General features: G+C 43.1%; 1 protein-coding gene across 3 annotated transcripts in view; it reads left to right on the plus strand.

Annotated features, from left to right (window-relative positions):
- LOC137532676 (butyrophilin subfamily 1 member A1-like) overlaps nucleotides 1-19,896 on the plus strand; it is a 92,601-nt gene that overhangs the window by 16,747 nt on the left and 55,958 nt on the right. The window lies entirely within an intron of this gene.

Raw genomic sequence — 19,896 nt, forward strand, 5'->3', positions numbered from 1 at the left:
AAGCGCTAGCATTTTGTATGAGCAGTTTGTCAGCGGTTTCATGAGCGTTTTAGGAAGTGATTTTACAAAGTGTATCAATCTGCCAGCGATTGTGTAGCGATTATCATTTTAAAGTCTGATTGGTCCTTTCAATTAATTTTAATTTTGTTACAGTGTGTGGTAAGGTTAAAACGCTAGCAAAATCGCTCAATGCAGGTTTTAATGAGCGATTAAGCCAGCGTTTATATACTTTACATTGAAGCGCTAACGCTCCCAAAATGCTGCATGTCCTGCGTTTGCGATTTGAGGAATCGCAAACGCTCCAGTGGAAGTTGCCCCATCCATTAACATTAGCTGAGCGTTTTGGCAAAACGCTAGCGTTTTAAATCGCTCCAGAAATGCTCACAAAACCGCCCTTTGGGTTCCAGCCCTTCAGGTGGCCACACACCACAACATTTTTTTACATTTCTTTTAAATTCAAGAATTACAATCAATTTTTCTGATTGATTGTAATATTACAATTTGTTTTTCTGATGGATTGTAATATTTGAAAAATCTGACCAATGTATCACACAAAAAAAAGATTCAAAAAATGCTTTGGTCTACACATTAAGAAATTGACCTATGCCATTCAATTTTCATAAAACTTGATGAGAAAAATCCCCCACTCCTAATCGTCTTATATAAAAACAAATGGGAAATCCGATCAGATTTCTTGAACAAATAAAAAAAAGCTTTTCATTTTTCTGTACAACCGATCGTTTTTAGAGTCTGAACTTGCTGCATTTTTCCAGAATGGATGGGTGTACATATGCAATGAAAGCCTATGAGAACGGACAGTGTTCTTACTAGGCTGGTTGTCATATCCACTTCGACATGCAAATGCTCACATGTCCTCTGCTACTGACTCCTCCACCCAGTCCCAGTAAACAGATCTGTGCTGGGCAGAAGAGTGTGGATCCCCATTGGGTTGCAAAAGATCAATGTGAAATCCTAAGCAACATGGAGGATTTCTGGTTCATGGTTGTCCAATAAAAATTCTCCCTATTGCTAGGTAGAATTGGTCTATTGTACTCCTATGGGGAGCCCCATGCTTCTGCCCACATCTGGTCTGTTTAGCAGCTTCGGAAGGGACCGAATGGTGGAATCAGCAGTGGAAGAACCGGGGGACATATGAGTGTCAGTAATTGAAGCTGACAGACACGCGGAGCAGGTTCAAAATGGACAGTGCGGATTTGTGATGAAGTGCTGGCAATTCCAAAAGCGCTAGATTAATGAAAGTCAATGGAGGTGATTGCAAGTAGCGATTGCAACTTCCTGAAATCACAGTTGCAGTGCCTGCAGCATATAGGATTCTGCAAAATTGCTTTTCAATTGCTGCACAAAGCTATTTTGCAGCACGCTTACCACTAAAAACCAGTTGCTGTATCCAAAAAGCCCTGCACTAATGAAAATTGTAATCGCTATACAAATCGCTAACACTAAATTCAAAAACATTTCAAAATTGCTAAAAAAAATGCTGCAAAAATCGCTACACAAGCGCTTAGCGGTTTAGCTGCATTAGTAAAGCCTAAAACACATCTACGAGGATTGTCGCCTGGTAGGGATCAGGATTCATCCCTTGGGTGAGCGTTTGAGAACACAATGCTGTTAAAACACGTCACTAGCCTGAAGGCTAGTGACACCTCTTTTGCTATGGAGGGGCAGTGGAATGATGGAGAGGCTATGGGCAGGGTGAGCAGGGAGAACAATGCATTATGGGAGAATTGGGTGTTGCAAAAGATCCGAATTCACCATATGCTTAGGCAATGTCATGTAGATGCTGTATGCATGCTAGATGCCTGGATAGTGTACTGGTTAAAGGCGTTGCCTCTGACACAGGCGACCTGGGCTCAAACTTCAGCTCTTTTTGTTTAGTAAGCCAGCACCTATTCTGTAGGAGACCTTGGGCAAGACTCCTTAACAGACTATTTACTGCTTACAGGTCATGTCCTAGTGGCTGCAGCTCTGGCGCTTTAAGTATGCCAGGAGAAAAGCGCAATATAAATGTTATTTGTCTTGTCTTTGTCTATTTTCTCGAACCGAGGAGGACGAATGCAATGTTTCACCACATTTGCGATAGTATCTCGATATTGTGATAGTATTGTGATAGTGTGATAATGGCCCTGGTGAAGATTCCTCTTTTTAGTGAATCTGGCTCAGGCAGTAAAGCAAACAACTGTGATTTGACAACAAAAAACAAACAAACAAAAAAACGCTTTGAGTTGGTAAGAGTTAAAGGTCCAAATGCAATTAACCTTTTCACCTGAGTTTTCTCCTAGGAGAATTTTGTTTTATCGCCCCTTTTTCTTAGCATTTTGCAATTCAAAGTGTCAAAAAGTAGTAAAATAATACTATCAAAATTATTAGAGTGTCTAACTCTTACCACCCCCCAAATACCCCCTTTGCTGCAAACCCGCTGATAACCACGCTGTGACTTTACCGCTGTACGTAAAAAATACTGGCCGCTGCAGGTGTTTAGCTGCCCCATAGGCGCCCATGCTAATATTGGCTATTTAGGGAAATTTAGACATGAAACAATTTTATCTGGTGCCAAGGCTGCCCGCTATGCAAGCTCCGGCAACAAATATAATCATGACTCCCAAATTTCCTGTCAATGGTGAGAGCATTTGGGGTGCTGCATCCCCTCCTTCCTGGCAAGCTAGCTCCCAAGTCACATTGGAACACGTGGATTTTATTTGTATGTCCTTATAAAAGTACCGTGAAACATTGTTATAAGATCAAATCAGATACTTACTGCATCACAAGGAAAGCATTTTGTTTCATAGAATGATTTTTTTATATGTATAAAAAAAAAAAGACTATTGCTGAGCTCTGATATGCTTTAACCCATAAGGTCCAACACAGCCAAGATGTATAAACAAGAAAACAAGAAAATAACTCTAATTTTGATTGTCCTTAGATACAGTGAAGTTCTCTGTAAATCTAAGCACACACTTGCAGTTTGTCATTGTGAAATGGTCGCTACACAGCTTTGTGGATAGCAGTTTAGGAATGATTGCAGTACTGACAGATTGGCCTCAATTCACTAAGCTTTATCAAACACTTTATCGAACGTTTGATAATTTACCTCATGGGTAAAATCTAATTTTGAATTCACTAAGGTGTTATATATTTATCGAATGTATTTATCGATAAAACGTTCAATAAATCTATAACACCTTAGTGAATTCAAAATTAAATTTTACCCATGAGGTAAATTATCAAACGTTTGATAAAGCTTAGTGAATTGAGGCCATTGCTTGGCTTGCTTTCTGGACAAGCAGAGTGTACTGCTCAAAGGAGAGGGGAGGGGGGACACTTTAAGATCTTCCTTTGAAATGCCTACAGAATTCAAGGAAAAAGCAATACAGCCAGTGTATTACAACAGGAGAAGTTATCCACATAAAGGGACACCTGTATCCACTTTAGTTATCCAGCCAAAACAAACGAAAAAGACAAACGTTTGTACTCTATGTAGCTTACAATATGTTACATTCAAAGCCTGTTTCTTTGCAAGTATAGGATATTACAGCTGCAAAATTCACAGAGGGGTCTGAGCACCCTCTAGTGGCCAAATTGCAAATCTTATTGTATATCGAGGAAAAGGCCAAAAAGGGTGTTTTATACTGTATTAGCATTGGCGTAGCTAAGGAGTTATGGGCCCCGGTGCGAGTTTCACATTGGGCCCCAAAGCACTTTATACATAACAAATGATACGGTGTGACAAAACCTGCCAAGGACAGCCACAATGTCAGGGCTAGTTCACTCACGGCACTCGGAGCGCTGCTAGCCTGCGATCGCGTTCGGCTCGCGATTTTTACAAAAAGTGTAGCGATTCTTGCTCGATTTGCACTTGTGATTCCCGTTCAATAGAATGGGAATCACAGCACAATCTCCCCCAAAATGCTGCATGCAGCGCATTTGCGATTAATCGAAAAAGCAACCGCTGCAGTGTGAATGTATCCATAGGTATACATTGTAGCAGCGCTTTGCTGATAGCCGGTTTAACCGCTGAATATCTGAAAAGTGTGCCATTGCCATGTAGGAATGCCTGAAATGGCCACACACCTTCCTGACTGCTTGACGACCTCCTGTAAGCCTGGATACTTAGACACAAAGCATTGTACAATAAGATTCAGCACAAGTGCCATGCAGGGCACATGTGTTAGCTTTCCAAAATTCAATGCCGCCCACAGATTGCTCCTGTTGTCACACACAACTTTGCCAATCTCCAGTTGGTGCGGGGTCAGCCACTGATCTACCTGTTCGTTCAGAGCATCCAAGAGTGCTTTTCCGGTGTGACTCTTGCGTTGCAGGCAAGTCAGGCCCAGGATGGTGTGACATCATACCTGGGATGTGGAGTAGGCCCTGGGGAGCTGGGGTGGGTGGGTGGGGCAGTTGTTGTACTAGTAGAGAAAGGAGCTGCAGAAGAAGAGGACGATAATGAAGAGGATGTGGGAGGAGTAGGAGGAGAAGAGGAGGTGGCAGCAGGCCTGCGTGCAAGTCGTGGCGGTGTCACCAACTCCGCTGCAGAGCCACACATTTCTTGCTTGGCAGCCATCGACAGGTTAACTTAATGCGCATTGTACGTGATATACCTGCCCTGACCGTGCTTTGCAGACCAGGTATCAGTGGTCAGATGGACCCTTGCCCCAACACTATGTGCCAGAGATGCCATGACTTGTCTTTCCACATGACTGTACAGGTTAGGGATTGCCTTTTTGGAAATTAAGTTTCTTCCCGGTACCTTTCACTGCAGGATCCCAATTGCAACAAATTTTTTAAAGTCCTCAGACTCCACCATCTTGTATGGTAAAAGCTGATGGGCTAACAGTTCCGATAAGCCAGCTGTCAAACCCTGGGCAAGGGTGTGACTCGGAGACATTGGCTTCTTATTCCGTTTCAAAACTTCCTTGACAGAAAGCTGCCTACTGCGAGCAGATGATGAGCAGGAACTGCTTAAGGTGAGAGGCGGCGGAGTGGAGGGTGGTTTAGAGGGGGCAAGGACAGCAGAGGTTGATGTGGCTGAAGATTCTGGAACAGAAGGAGGATGGCTTTGAGTTTGTGTGCTGCTTTTCCTTATGTGTTCATCCCATAGGTGTTTGTGATGTTACATCATGTGCCTTCGCAAAGCAGTTGTCCCTAGGTGGGTGTTGTACTTCCCACGACTCAGTTTCCTGTGGCAGAGGTTGCAAATGGCAATGCTGTTATCTGCGGCAGACACACAGAATTTTTTTTCACACAGGTGAGCTTTGTAATGACAGCATTCTGGTGGTGGCAAGTGGCAACAGCAGGCGTTCAAGGGCGTGTTGGCTGGCTGATCCTAGGTTCCGATACATGCTGTCTGACAATGCCACTAGCTCCTTTTGACAAGCTCCCCCTGGTAGTTACAACTCTTCTCCTCCTCCTTGCTGTCTCATCATCTGAACTCATCCCCCTGTTCTTCTTGCGGGCACCCACATGACATCCATGGACACATCGTCATCATCATCAACTGCTTCAATTGTATCAGACACCTCCAAAAAGGCACCAACAACGTGTACTACATCATCATCATCATCACCCTCACACCTTACGTCCATGTGTGTACTGACGCCGAACTGAAACATATCAGGTGGTGTAACATCCTTATCGCCTTCATCCTCTGCCAATATTGGTGCATCACTAAATTCATCACATGAATGTGTGAATAACTCCTCTGACATAGGTCAAGTGGAGTAGCTGTGGTGCTATTGGTGGTAGTGGCTGCTGAGCGAGTGGTAATAAGGTGTTGTGGGGTGCCCGAATCAGAGAAGGAGGAGCATGGTGCGTCAAGGTTTCAGGCAGAAGCTGTAGAAGATAAGGTGTGCTGTGTAAGCAAGTCAACTACGTCCTCTGAATTTTGTGTGTTGATGGTACGTGCCCTTTGAATACTGGGCATTCTTCCAGGGCCGCAGGAAATCACAGCAGCATGACCTCAAGGACCCCTGTAGGGTGGCCTGCCTCTGCCTGTCATTTTTATTATTTAGGGTACTGTGCCTGCAACAAGTGAAAAATAATACACTGGAGTGGTACTGTGCCTGCAACTTAATGTGGCAACAATTGCAGTAGTGTACACAGCTCTGAGTGTCAGTGGGTTGTGTAGTGTCACACATAGAGAAATGCAATAGTACTATCAGAATACAGTCTAAACTAATGCACTGGAGTGCTACTGTGCCTGCAACTGAATGGGCCAACAATAGCAGTAGCACTGTGCACAGCTGTGAGTATCAGTGGGCTGTGTAGTGTCACACACAGAGAATGCAAAAGTACTATCAGGATACAGTCAAAACTAATTCACTGGAATGCTACTGTGCCTGCAACTGAATGGGCCAACAATAGCAGTAGTACTGTGCACAGGTGTAGGTATGAGTGGGCTGTGTAGTGTCGCACACAGAGAAATGCAATAGTACTATCAGAATACAGTCTAAACCAGGGGTCTCAAACTCAATTTACCTGGGGGCCGCAGGAGGCAAAGTCAGGATGAAGCTGGGCCGCATAAGGGATTTCACCAAAAAGTCCTCAAATGTCATTATTAACAGTTTTAATTATTTCTTCTGAACATGAAGTGTCCTACCTTATAGTTCGCTTCAGTGCTCCCATTACAAGTAATCCGCCATGTCCCCGCTGCAAAACAAGGCCTGCAGAGCCGCCAAATCGCCCGGGGGGCAATCCGCCAGCATTTCCTGGAAGGGGCAGAGCTTTCAGCTTCAGCTCTGCCCCTCCTGATATCAATCGCGGTGCATCGCCGCCTCTGCCCGTCCCTCTCACTCTTCCTTCACAGAGAGGGGCAGGGAGAGGTGGCGATCCGCGCGGCAATTGATGTCAGGAGGGGCAGAGCTGCAGCTGGAAACTCTGCCCCTCAGCGCAGTCATGGATGTTTGCCGGGGGATTTGGGGGCTCTGCAGCCCTCGTTTAGCGGCGGGGATGCGGCGGATTACTTGGGAGCACTGAAGCGAACTATAAGGTAAAATAGTTCGCTTCTGTGTCTCTTTTGCTTTTGCCAGCGCGGGCCACAAAATATTGTACCGAGGGCCGCAAATGGCCCGCGGGCCTGCGAGTTTGAGACCCCTGGTCTAAACTAATGCACTGGAGTGCTACTGTGCCTGCAACTGAATGGGCCAACAATAGCAGTAAGCAGTAATACTGCGCACAGCTCTGGATGGGTGCCAGTGGGCTGTGGATTGTCACACAAAAAAAACAAAAAAAACCAGCAGAACGATGTAGTAGGCACTGGCAGACCTCAAAAGGACTATTTGGGGTGCTTTCACAGTCAGCAAGTCAGTCAGCGAGGAACAACAAAACAGGCCTAGCTAACTTTCCCTATCTCAGCAATGCAATCTCTCCCTTCCTCTCACTACAGAAGCTGGAAACAGAATGAAACATGGTCGGCGCAACTGCGTTTTTAATGGGGGGCGGGGGGTCCGTGAGGGAGTGCAGGCTGATTGGCTGCCATGTGCCTGCTGACTGTGAGGTAAGGAGTCAAAGTTTAGCTCAATAATGATGAATAGGGGGTGGGTCAAACACGCCATGTGCTCGCCACCCGTCACAGGCGCGAACAGCTGATATCCACTGGGAACTGTCCGCCGGCGAACCATTCGGACCATCTCTAATTATCACAGCTAGAATGAATTTATCATTTTATTAAAAAAAAATATTTGTACAGAAAATATATCTTTTGTAGTTAAAGCGGATCCGAGATGAAAAACTAACTGTCAGAAATCCTGTGCTTACCAACTCAGTTGCGGCTGCCACCACTGGCAGCGCATCTGGGATTTCCGGTGCGGCTGCCCGCAGTGGCAGGGATAGTGTCAGCAACGTTCCTGCGGAGATCCGGCCGCATGTTACTCAGACTGTAAATGAGGGTGGACGCATGAGCTGGCAATGTCGCTCCTCTTATGCCCTAAGGAAGCGTGTCAGCTATCAGCTGACACGCAGGACTCCACCTCCGGTTCCTGATTGGCCAAGCGGCTGGGAGGTATGTTCTCCTGCTTACCCGGGCTATTTAAACTCTGTTCTGACACTTGCTCTCTTTCTGCTCTAGCTAAAACTTCACAGTGAAGGCTTCAGACCTTAGTCAGTTCCGTGTGTGGCTTGAACCGGCAGGACCCCGGGGATGCCATACTAGCTCAGCTATTATATATTGTTTTACCTGTGTATTGACTTCTGCCTGTTTTTCTGACTACTCTCTGCCTGCTGATTTTGTACCTTGCCAATCTGATCTGTTGCCGACCTCTGCCTGTTTACTCACTTAGATTTAGCCTGCCGATTCTGTACCTCTGCCTATCTAACCAGTTGCCGACCTCGGCCTGATTACTCACTTTGTTATTGCCTGCCGATTTTGTACCTGACCAATCTGATCTGTTGCCGACTCTATTTGCCTGACTATTCTATATATATATGTTTGTACTGCCTTCTACTGTCTCTGTATGTAAGACTTTACCCTTTCAGGGAAAGTCTATTTATTGTCTGTCTGCTTGTGCCCATACACACTAGCAGATCGTTACACTAACTATAACAAGTAACTTGTCTATATATGTTACCTAAAGTTTAGATAGTTTACACAGCAAATCTATGATTGATTATTCCTGTGATACAATGACAGCAGCCATGTTGTTTGTAAACATTACACAGAGGCAGGCTTATCTGCATCTTGAGCAAAAAAACTAATCCCCCCTCCTCCTCCCTCCTCCCCTCTGCCTCTGAAATTTCTGGCTAGTAATACCTCCCCCTCCTCCTGCCCAGACTGAGCTCCCATGAGCCCTTGCTACTGTCTGAAAGTGCCTTGGCACTCTGAAACCTGTGGGCGTGGCATGTGTAGTTTATAGGGAATTAGAGTATTAAAACAAAAACTTAAAAGTATTTGGCTTGAGGAATGCCCTATAAACAATAGGAAAGGAACACAATGATGCAATGAGTAAAGTTCATCTCAGATCCACTTTAAATTTGGATGGAGAATTAGTTTAAAGATGAACTTCACCCACAGTTTTTAATAAAATTTTGTGAGTTGAAGGTGGATACTGGGGGTTTCTGTTGTGGAGACATTTTTTCTCATTTCCAGTTTCAGTGACAAGTGTTAGTAATACAAGTATATGAACATTTCTTTAACAGTTACATTGACAGAAATACACAGATTTTTTTTAGTGTTGGGAAATATAAAGTTTAAACTGACATTCACGTCTTGGTTTGGTGACACCAGAGCGCTGTGTGTGTGTGTGTGTGTGTATGTGTGTGTGTGTGTGTATGTGTGTGTGTGTGTGTGTGTGTGTGTGTGTGTGTGTGTGTGTGTGTGTGTACGTGTGCGTGTGTGTGTGTGTGTGTGGAGTACCTTCATGTGGGGGCACAGATACCAGTTATAATCTCACTAAAGTTCTGCCCTCTAAAACTCTTTCAAACACTAATCTATAATTTCTTCTCAAACTGGGTATCAACACAAGTCTGCAACCAACTCATTACTAATCATTCTGTAATGCTGTTTGCATTGAGCCGAAGTTATCTTTTTATCACGCTCTCAAATTTCATGTAGATTTATGATAGGTTTATTTTGTATGAAAGACAGCAGGTCATAAAATGATACAGTACTGTATTATACAAAGCTTTATAGATGTTAACGTAAAGCTAATGTAAAGCTAGTTAGAATATGGCATCCTGGTAGAGTGGAAAGTGTCTGGTATGTGTGGATATTATTATAATTATCCATAATTTAAAAAATGCTTTTGCCTTATAGGTAGAGAAGTGTTAATATTTTAACTTATTCAGTTAAAAATTTACAGGGGATTTTCTAGATTCTCCATTATGCTTTTCTTCTGTGCTGTGTTTTTATTTGAGCAATTGATATTATAATATGTCCTTTTATTATGGTTACTTTCATTTGTATTATCTGCTAAACCTGAACTTAGACCTTAGTCTGTTATCAGTTAAGGCGTTTTTTATGATTGTGCTTCAGTAAACTACAGTCACAGCTGAACATCAGATGAAGGTGCTTGGTATGTACATATAGTTTTCCATATATACAGTGTGTATATATATATATATATATATATATATATATATATATGTATATATATATATATATATATATATATATATATATACTCACAGGGCGTCTGAACAAAATGTAAGTACTTTTTTATTGTTATTCTAGTGTTATAATTGTTATGCTGCAATGTACTCCAGTGGAGATAGGTAGGTCTGGATAAGCTTATTTGCACATAACCGTTGTTTATCATGTCCAAACACCTTCTTAATGTCAGAATCATCACAGTTTTCATATGCTGTTCCTGGTGATTTGGAACTCCAGCTCCAGCAGGGGGGATAACTCACCATGGACACTGCCCTTCACTGTGCATTCCAGTTCTAAATAGTGATGAGCATGAATTTTGCGTTGTCGTAATTCCACGTAATTACACAACATAATTCATTTTGCTGTAACTGAAATCAGGATCCGTAATTTTGCAATTACATGTAATGTCATGTTTAGCAGTTAATGGCAAAGCCCCCATACCTGCTATCATCACCAATAGTGGAAACAAGGCAAAAAAAATTTTTTTTTCATAAAGACTAGGTTGTTTTTGAGAAAATCCATTTTTAAAAAATTCAAAGGAAAAATGTTTTTTTTAACTTGGTCGAATGACATTTTGCTGTGGTAACTGAGAGCAACTGAATAATTGTAAAAGGACCCTAAGGTCCCCAGTATAACTTACCTGGTGCTTCTTCCAATCCCCTGTAGTTGTCAGTCAGTCCTGGGCTACTGTGAATGCGCAGACCCGCCATATGCTTCCTTGATCGCACTCCCTTTACTGAGCGTGCGCAGTTGCAATTTTTTTAAACTGCACAAGTGTACCACAGCAGCAATATCATTTTACCAAGTTTAACCATTTAAAACTTTTGGTCGTATCTGCTACATCCAAAAGGCTGCGGGCGCGCTGCTGTGCGCTCCCGCGGCTGATCGCGCATGCTCCCGTGTCACAGCCTGTTAGTCCAGAGATCAATGAATGGGAACGCAGTTCCTATTCATTGATCTAAGTCCCCCTTAGAAAGACCGACGGCTTCTATGAGAAGCCGCAATTTTTCTAAAGAAAAAAGTTTCACATCCACCCCTCACTTCCTGGACGCTTGCTTACAGGACGGGGAAAAAAATCTTGTGGCCAAATAGTAAAACTACATCTACATACATTTTTTTTTTTTAATACACACAATCCGTTACATTTAACATTAACTGTGTACCTCCCACACTCCAAAAAATACCCAAATAAAATTTGTAATTAAAAAAAAAATTACAATAAAAGAAAAAAACATAAATAGTTACCTAAAGGTCTTAACTTTTTTAATATGCATCTCAAGGGTATATTACTATTATTTTTTAAATTATAAGCTTGTAAATAGTGATGGACGCAAAACTGAAAAAATGCACCTTTATTCCCAAATAAAATATTGGCGCCATAATTTGTTATAGGGACATAATTTAAATGGTGTAATAACCAGGACAAATGGGCAAATAAAATATGTGGGGTTTAATTATGGTAGCATGTATTATTGTAAAGCTATAATGGCTGAAAACTGAGAAATTGTTTTTTACATTTTTTTTTCTTAATGTTACCGTTATTTAGAAAAAAATAATTCTTAGCAAAATGTACCACCCAAACAAAGCCTAACTGGTGGCAGAAAAAACAAGATATAGATCATTTCATTGTGATAAGCAGTGATAAAGTTATTGACAAATGAATGGGAGGTGAAAATTGCTCGGATGCATGCAGGTGAAAGTGGTTAAATATCATTTTTCTTTGAATTTTTAAAATCGATTTTCTACATGGTCTTTTTGAAAGATGTCTCTTTCTTTTTTTTACTTCTCACTATTTCCCTTAACATACGTAGAAATTTTGGTGACAACAGCATGTATGAGGGCTTTGCTATTAACCGCTAAAGACAGTGCAAAATTACACATGATTAGGCAAAATAACTAATGGATTACACAAAATCAAATTTCAAAATTGTAATTACATGTCACTGTAATTGCAAAATATTTATGCAAAATTTTGAATAATCATAATTACAGATTACGTTCATCACTTGCTGCTACCCAATACTTCCTACTTTACAGCTGAAAAGAGGAAGTAGCTGGAGAGCTGGAACACACAATGAAGGTGTAAGGATCTGCTCAGCTGTCTGCACGGGCAGACAGCTGTTTGTCCATTCTTTAGGTCTGAATGCTGCAGGTCTCTGGAAAAGAGACCTGTCTTCGCTTTGCAAATTTCAGAGTTGCTCTGCTGAGGAATTTGCATACACTTGTCATGCAAATTGCCTAGCTGCCTCCTTTGAGGGCTTGCAGTATAAATACCATGTTCTAACCAAAGTCCTTTGCTGGTCATGATGGTTTGGTCCTGCTAAACTCTCCTGGAGAATCAGCCTTGCTTGTTTGCTAAAGATTATCTTAGAGTAATTCCCGGGGACTGCACTAGGCATCCCTTCTAGTGCAGTCAGGTTGTATTATCTGTATTGCCTTGTTCTGTCTCTCTGTCCCGATTGTCTTGTCGCCAGCGGCGGTCGACAGGAAATCGTTCCGTCTGTATGGGAGTGTAGGCCAGAGCTGCAGTTGCTACTGGCTGCTCCATCTGTCTGGATTGCATTCGCCCTAGTGGTAGTGGCAGTGCTTCCTTCTGTATTCTACCTTAGGGGTGCTAACCAGAGCAGCGGTTGCTACTGGTAGCCCCATCTGTTTGTCTGTTTGGATCGCATCCGCTCAAGCGGTAGCAGCGGCGTTTCCTTCTGTATCCTGCCTTAGGGGTGCAAGCCAGAGCAGCGGTTGCTACTGGTAGCCCCATTTGTCTGTCTTGTCTGGTACGAACGCTTGCTGTAGTCTCGGTGAGGTAACCGTTTAGCAAGCGTTCGCATTCTCTATTTCGTGTTTGTGTTTCATTGGTTAGTTAAGGTGACACGCTTATCACTGGGCGCCTAACGCGCGGTGATCGTGTTGTAAACGCGTTCGCTGTTGCGAATGAGTGCGGTGTTCGCGTTTAGCTAGCGTTTGTTATTTTCCTTGATGTTCTGATTGTTCTTGCTTGCTGTGCCTTTTGCTACTCTCGTGTTCTGTCCTGCTTAGTCTTGTGTCTGTTGGCAATCGCCAGTCTGGCGATTGCATTCATACTTTGTTTCTGCTGATGTGTGTTCACCGTTGCTGGGTGGCGACTAGATTGGTGGACACACATTCATTCTGTCTCTGTGCTCTTTCTTTATACTGGTGCTCTGTCTAGTTCGGTCTTGTGTCACTATTGGCAATCGCCAGTATGGCGATTGCGTTCCCATTTCATTTCCGTTGTTGTGTTTTCACCGTCACTGGGTGGCGACTCGATTGGTGGACACACATACACTCTGTCTCTGTGTTCTCTCTCTCTTTAAGGGCGATCTTGCCCTGCATTGCTTCAACTCGTACAATTCCCATCTGACGTCTGTGGCAGTGCAGAGGCTGTGTTCGTCTGCACTCCACAAGCTCCATCTGCCGGTGGGAATCTCCCTCTACAGGTGCATAGCACCATAGCTGGGTTCTCTCCATTTACACGCTTGTGGAGGATTTCCGTAGTGTCAGCGCATGTCCTGTGCACTGACCACGGAAATATTTCCCCAATCAATACAGAAGGGCAGCGCACAGAGGCAGCATCAAGGGTGAGTAAGGTCCACTATGCTTGGAACTCAAGTTCTGTTCCAAATCATTTGGAACAGCTTTTGATTTGTATTAATACTCATACCTATTCATCACTTGTTTAGCAATCCATTTGGATGGGCCACTAAGCGATAGGACAGTTGCACTGTTGCGGGATTTTTGCACAGTACAGTCATGAACAATCATTGCTAATATAAAATAAAATAAATGATGCTATATAAATAAACAGTAGGTAAAACCATATAAATAAAAATATATGATACACACACTAATATTATCCTCTTATTTGTACATATAAGCTTTGTCCTATCCATTGCATATATTGTGCGCACCATAGAGGGCACACTATTTACTACGTATTTATATATGCGTTGGATATTTCTTTAGGATTACCTCCAATTAATATCCATGCTGTGTTTCAAATGTTAATGTTTCGGGCGCCTCCAGTTCCCTGTAGTACCCAGTTTACACCCCTAGTGTAGGGTGGAATTAGTCTAAGGGCTAGTTCACACTTGATTTAAAAACGTATCCGTAGCTACGTTTTTTGTCCCGGACGAAAAACGTAGCCACGGATACCAATGTTAAAAATAGGAACAGTACACACTCAAGTTAAAAACGTATCCGCGTGCGATCCGCGGAATACGTTTTTAAACCCGGAACGCTGAGTCCGGACTTGCAGCATTTTTCACGGACCCGTATACACGTACGGGTAGTGAAAATCAATGGGGAAACGGGCCTCCCTCTTCACTGACATTTTGGGACACTGGAAACGGATCAGTTTCCAGTGTCCCATGGTGAAGGAGGGGGCCGCCATGCTGGAGGGGGTAGCAGCCAGGACAGGGGGCTGCGGGCAAAGCGGCGGCCAGGGGGGGTCACATCCCCCCCCCTTGCTCACCTGGGTGCCCCCCGTCCCCGCTCCCCCTCCAGCTCGCATATAATGTAATAATTTGTACCTAAGGAAGTTCGGCGAGCCGGGCACTTCCGCCCACACCGCTCGCCGTCACTTCCTGCGATGCCGCCCACTGAAATACAGAGGGCGACATTGCAGGAAGTGACGGCGAGCGGTGTGGGCGGAAGTGCCCGGCTCGCCGAACTTCCTTAGGTACAAATTATTACATTATATGCGAGCTGGAGGGGGAGCGGGGACGGGGGGCACCCAGGTGAGCAAGGGGGGGGGGATGTGACCCCCCTGGCCGCCGCTTTGCCCGCAGCCCCCCGTCCTGGCTGCTACCCCCTCTAGCAAAAAAAAAAACAAAAAACACGCAAGCGGATCCAAAACGTGTGCTGCAAAAAAGGCAGCACGGATCCGTTTGCGTTCCGGGTTTTGAAAATCGGAGCCCGGACCGCGGATGCGTCCCGCACCCGGAGCTAGTGTGGCCCTAGCCTAAGGTTTTTTTTTCCTAGACCACAAACATCCCTTTTGTTGGAGCAGCGACCACGATGACCCAAGGCCGAGTAGGAACGTAATTCCTCACAGGCGCAAACGAGTGGTTGCCTCAAACAGCAACCCACCTTTGTGAGTATGCCCTTAAGACTATCCTGGTGATCTAACGATATTGCACCAGATCGGACTCCCAGATCTCCCTGTGCTTTTTTTCTTTACAATTCTACAATCATTGCTAATCGCAAATATCCCGCATCTGTATGTAGCTTTAGGTTTTTCTAGACAAATTCTAAAATTAGATAGGTATAGTTATTTCACATCCTCTTTACCACTTGTTAACTGCTATAACTTACAGTGGGTTGCAAAAGTATTCGGCTCCCTTGAAGTTTTCCACATTTTGTCATATTACTGCCACAAACATGAATCAATTTTATTGGAATTCCACATGAAAGACCAATACAAAGTGGTGTACACATGAGAAGTGGAACGAAAATCATACATGATTCCAAACATTTTTTACAAATAAATAACTGCGAAGTGGTGTGTGCATAATTATTCGCCCCCCTTTGATCTGAGTGCAGTCAGTTGCCTATAGACATTGCCTGATGAGTGCTAATGACTAAATAGAGTGCACCTGTGTGTAATCTTATGTCAGTACAAATACAGCTGCTCTGTGAGGGCCTCAGAGGTTGTCTAAGAATATTGGGAGCAACAACACCGTGAAGTCCAAAGAACACACAAGACAGGTCAGGGATAAAGTTATTAAAGTGAACCAGAGACGAAGCACCCTTGTGTATTTTACCATAGAAATCAGTGGGAACATTAGAGAAAACATTTACCATGCTCTCTGTTCCATCCTCACCGCTAAAAGTGTCTGTTATCTAGCTGAGATAAGAATCCCGGACTGAGCATTGATTCTGGCTTTGCTATAATGACTCAGCTATAATGATTCCTGAGCAAAGCCAGCAGGGGGCAGGCTTGGACTTGAAGACAGCAAAGAACACAGTCTCAGCTATAATTATTCTGTAGCAAAGCCAGACCGACTGCTTAGTCGGGATTCTTATCTTAGAGGTGATAACAGGCAAATTAAACAGAGAACAATGTAACAAAGAGCAGATTAGGTGTTTACTGTCATGTTCCCACTGATTTATAAAGTAAAATACATGAGGTTGCTTCATCTCTGGTTCTCTTTAAGAAATTTAAAGCAGGCTTAGGCTACAAAAAGATTTCCAAAGCCTTGAACATCGCAAGGAGCACTGTTCAAGCGATCATTCAGAAATGGAAGGAATATGGCACAACTGTAAACCTACCAAGACAAAGCAGTCTACCTAATCTCACAGGCCGAACAAGGAGAGCGCTGATCAGAAATGCAGTCAAGAGGCCCATGGTGACTCTGGCGAGCTGCAGAGATCTACAGTTCAGGTGGGGGAATCTGTCCATAGGACAACTATTAGGCATGCACTGTACAAAGTTGGCCTTTATGGAAGAGTGGCAAGAAGAAAGGCATTGTTAACAGAAAGCATAAGAAGTCCCGTTTGCAGTTTGCCTCAAGCCATGTGGGGGACACAGCAACCATGTGGAAGAAAGTGCTCTGGCCAGATGAGACCAAAATGGAACTTTTTGGCCAGAATGCAAAACGCTATGTGTGGCAGAAAACTAACACTGCACATCACTCTGAACACACCATCCCCACTGTCAAATATGGTGGTGTCAGCATCATGCTCGGGGGGTGCATCTCTTCAGCAGGGACAGGGGAGCTGGTTAGAGTTGATGGGAAGATGGATGGAGCTAAATACAGGACAAACTTGGAAGAAAACCTTTTGGAGACTGCAAAAGACTTGACTGGGGCAGGGGTTCACCTTCCAGCAGGACAATGACCCTAAACATAAAGCCAGGGCAACAATGGAATGGTTTAAAACAAAACATATCTATGTGTTAGAATGGCCCAGTCAAAGTCCAGATCTAAATCCAATCGAGAATCTGTGGCAAGATCTGAAAACTGCTGTTCACAAACGCTGTCCATCTAATCTGACTGAGCTGGAGCTGTTTTGCATAGAAGAATGGGCAAGGATTTCAGTCTCTAGATGTGTAAAGCTGGTAGAGACATACCCTAAAACCTAGTTTCTCAACGTGTGGTACGTGTACCCCAGGGGGTACTTCTGATGGTTCCAGGGGGTACTCAGGCTTGATATAGTTAACCAAGAATAAGAAATTTAGAGTTTTAGAAAATGATAAATCTTATTTAAACAATACCAAATTAGTGTTTTATCTAATTAAAAGCAATAGTGAATGCTTGGACATTGTTTAGAACCAATTATCATGTACTACAATTTAAATATATATTTGTCAGGGGTACTTGTGATAATGTGTATTATGCTAGGGGGTACTTGGTGAGTACAGAATTTTAAAAGGGGTACATATCAATAAAATGTTGAGAAACACTGCCCTAAAAGACTGGCAGCTGTAATTGTAGCAAAAGGTGGTTCTACAAAGTATTGACTCAGGGGGCCGAATAATTACGCACACCCCACTTTGCAGTTATTTATTTGTAAAAAATGTTTGGAATGATATATGATTTTCGATCCACTTCTCACATGTACACCACTTTGTATTGGTCTTTCACGTGGAATTCCAATAAAATTGATGCATGTTTGTGGCAGTAATGTGACAAAATGTGGAAAACTTCAAGGTGGCCGAATACTTTTGCAACCCACTGTAACTCTTGGTTTTTGTGTGGTTGGTCATCAGAGTCATGCAATACTCGTACAGCATCACCAAGCATACAGAGCTTGCTGCAGCAGCTGAAGTGACACATCACCCCTGAAACATTGCATGCAGCAATCTTCAACCGCAGGGATGGAATCCCTAAAGTTCAACTGTTCACAAGTGAGAGCCCTAAGTGATTCATAGCAATCATATACATATATCAGTGTCTGCACTAAACTTATCTGCAAAATTATTATTATACATTTAAAATGCACTAACAATTTTTGCTGCATTGTACAAAGCTAATTGCCAATCAGAGGAGCTGCTCACAATCTTACCTCTACCATAGTCACTAATGTCCCTTAACATAGTCTAAGGTCAGTGTTGGGGGAAAGAATGCCAGTATGTTTTTGGGATGTGGGGATAAACCCAGTTTGGAGTACATACAAACAAACTCCATGCAGATAGTACCCCTGCAAAGATTTGAACTGGTCTCCAGGACTAAAGTAAAATACACTAAACACTGCTACCAGCATCAATTAATTTTCAGCCACGCACTGTTGAGTCCCTCATACTTTATGGTTTGCTGTTTTATGGTCCACTATTATTACAGAAAGGCCAACCGTTCTACAGTATATTCTAAACATATATTTATTAATTTTATTAAAGTATATAGTACCAAAATGATGCATTTCTCAATATGTGTTTGGTGCACCAACAATAGTCTGTCCATCATCTGAGTCATGCTGGGTCATAGCAAGGATTGGTGAAAGGTTAGTGAGTTAGTGTTTGTGCTAGTGCAGGTGCATGCACACCCCCACACGATCTCTCTCTCCTACAAGGATTAGTGGGTGTCAGCAGCAGTAACTCACCTAAATCAATGATCATTACAGCACTGAAACTCCACCCCTTCCATGGCCATCTTTATCCGAAGTGTTCCGAAGCTTTTTAGGTTGCACAGAGAAAGTTAACTGCCTCTCTGGATACAGGGAAGCTTCTCTGCTTTGTTTGCTCTGCAAATATTTAACTACAAGACAATCTGATAATTTTTCCCAGTAACTGCAATGTTATCAATTAGCTTCAGAGAAGTAGAACTTTATGTTATGAGCCCTTCCAGTATTATCTTTATGCTATGTTTAAAGTTACAGAGATGAAAATTTGATTTTCATACTACTTTAAAGGGTCACCTCATAGATATTGTGCCCCATGAGAGGATGTACGGGGAATCTTTTTTCTGTAATAGAGTAGACCACCATAGAGAACTGTTATAATGGGTAAAGGGTTGTCAGGGCAACAGAGATATGGCATAGTTGCTTACACCTGCCAGATGGATTTGGATGTGCAAAGTATGACCATTTTGACAATTGTGAAATGTATGTAAACATGCAGTCTAACTTATCACCTCCTTGCCTTTTCAATGTTCTAATTGTTGGCATTTTTATAAGCCATGCTTCTAAACTCACAGCAAGTTTGTGCGTGATAACCAAAGCAATTGTGAAGGAATGCAATTTGCCCTTGCATCTCTTCAATGCAATCGCTCTGGGATCACTCCAAAAATGTTACATGCAGCATTTTTGTGATCACTCTGCAATTGCAACACTGAGGTGAAACCACACCACACGGTTCCATACAGTTCCACTGTTGCGTGAGTCTGCAGCTAGCAAAGCTTGCTACATGTTTAGTCCTACTCACTCGTGCCATCTCTTATCTCTTTGTACTGCATACTTGGACTTTTGAATTGTATGCTGTGTTTTGCAGACTTCGCTCCTTGCTGATATGTTTGTGACTTTCTCTTTCCTTTGAGAAATGCCTGCTAGGATTTCTTTGAAGCTGGTCTCAAGATTTTTATAAATCAACACCAACATGGCCACCACTAGGCTTTTTTCTTTTCAGCCCTTCTGTGATAGGTGCAGAACACTGTGTCATGCATCTCCGATGCAAATTCCTGCAGTGCATTGTGGGATGAGCAGTGACCGGGGAAATATCAGGCTCAATCATGTTCAGCAAAGGTCAATAGGAGTGGTGTGTGGCCTGGATAGCCAGTGCCATGGGGGGTGCAGGTGGAGGAGGTTTATTGGCGATTTGAGCTGAAGAAGAGAGATTATGGCGA

This window comes from Hyperolius riggenbachi, chromosome 9 (genome assembly GCF_040937935.1).
Source record: "Hyperolius riggenbachi isolate aHypRig1 chromosome 9, aHypRig1.pri, whole genome shotgun sequence".
Classification (NCBI taxonomy): domain Eukaryota; kingdom Metazoa; phylum Chordata; class Amphibia; order Anura; family Hyperoliidae; genus Hyperolius; species Hyperolius riggenbachi.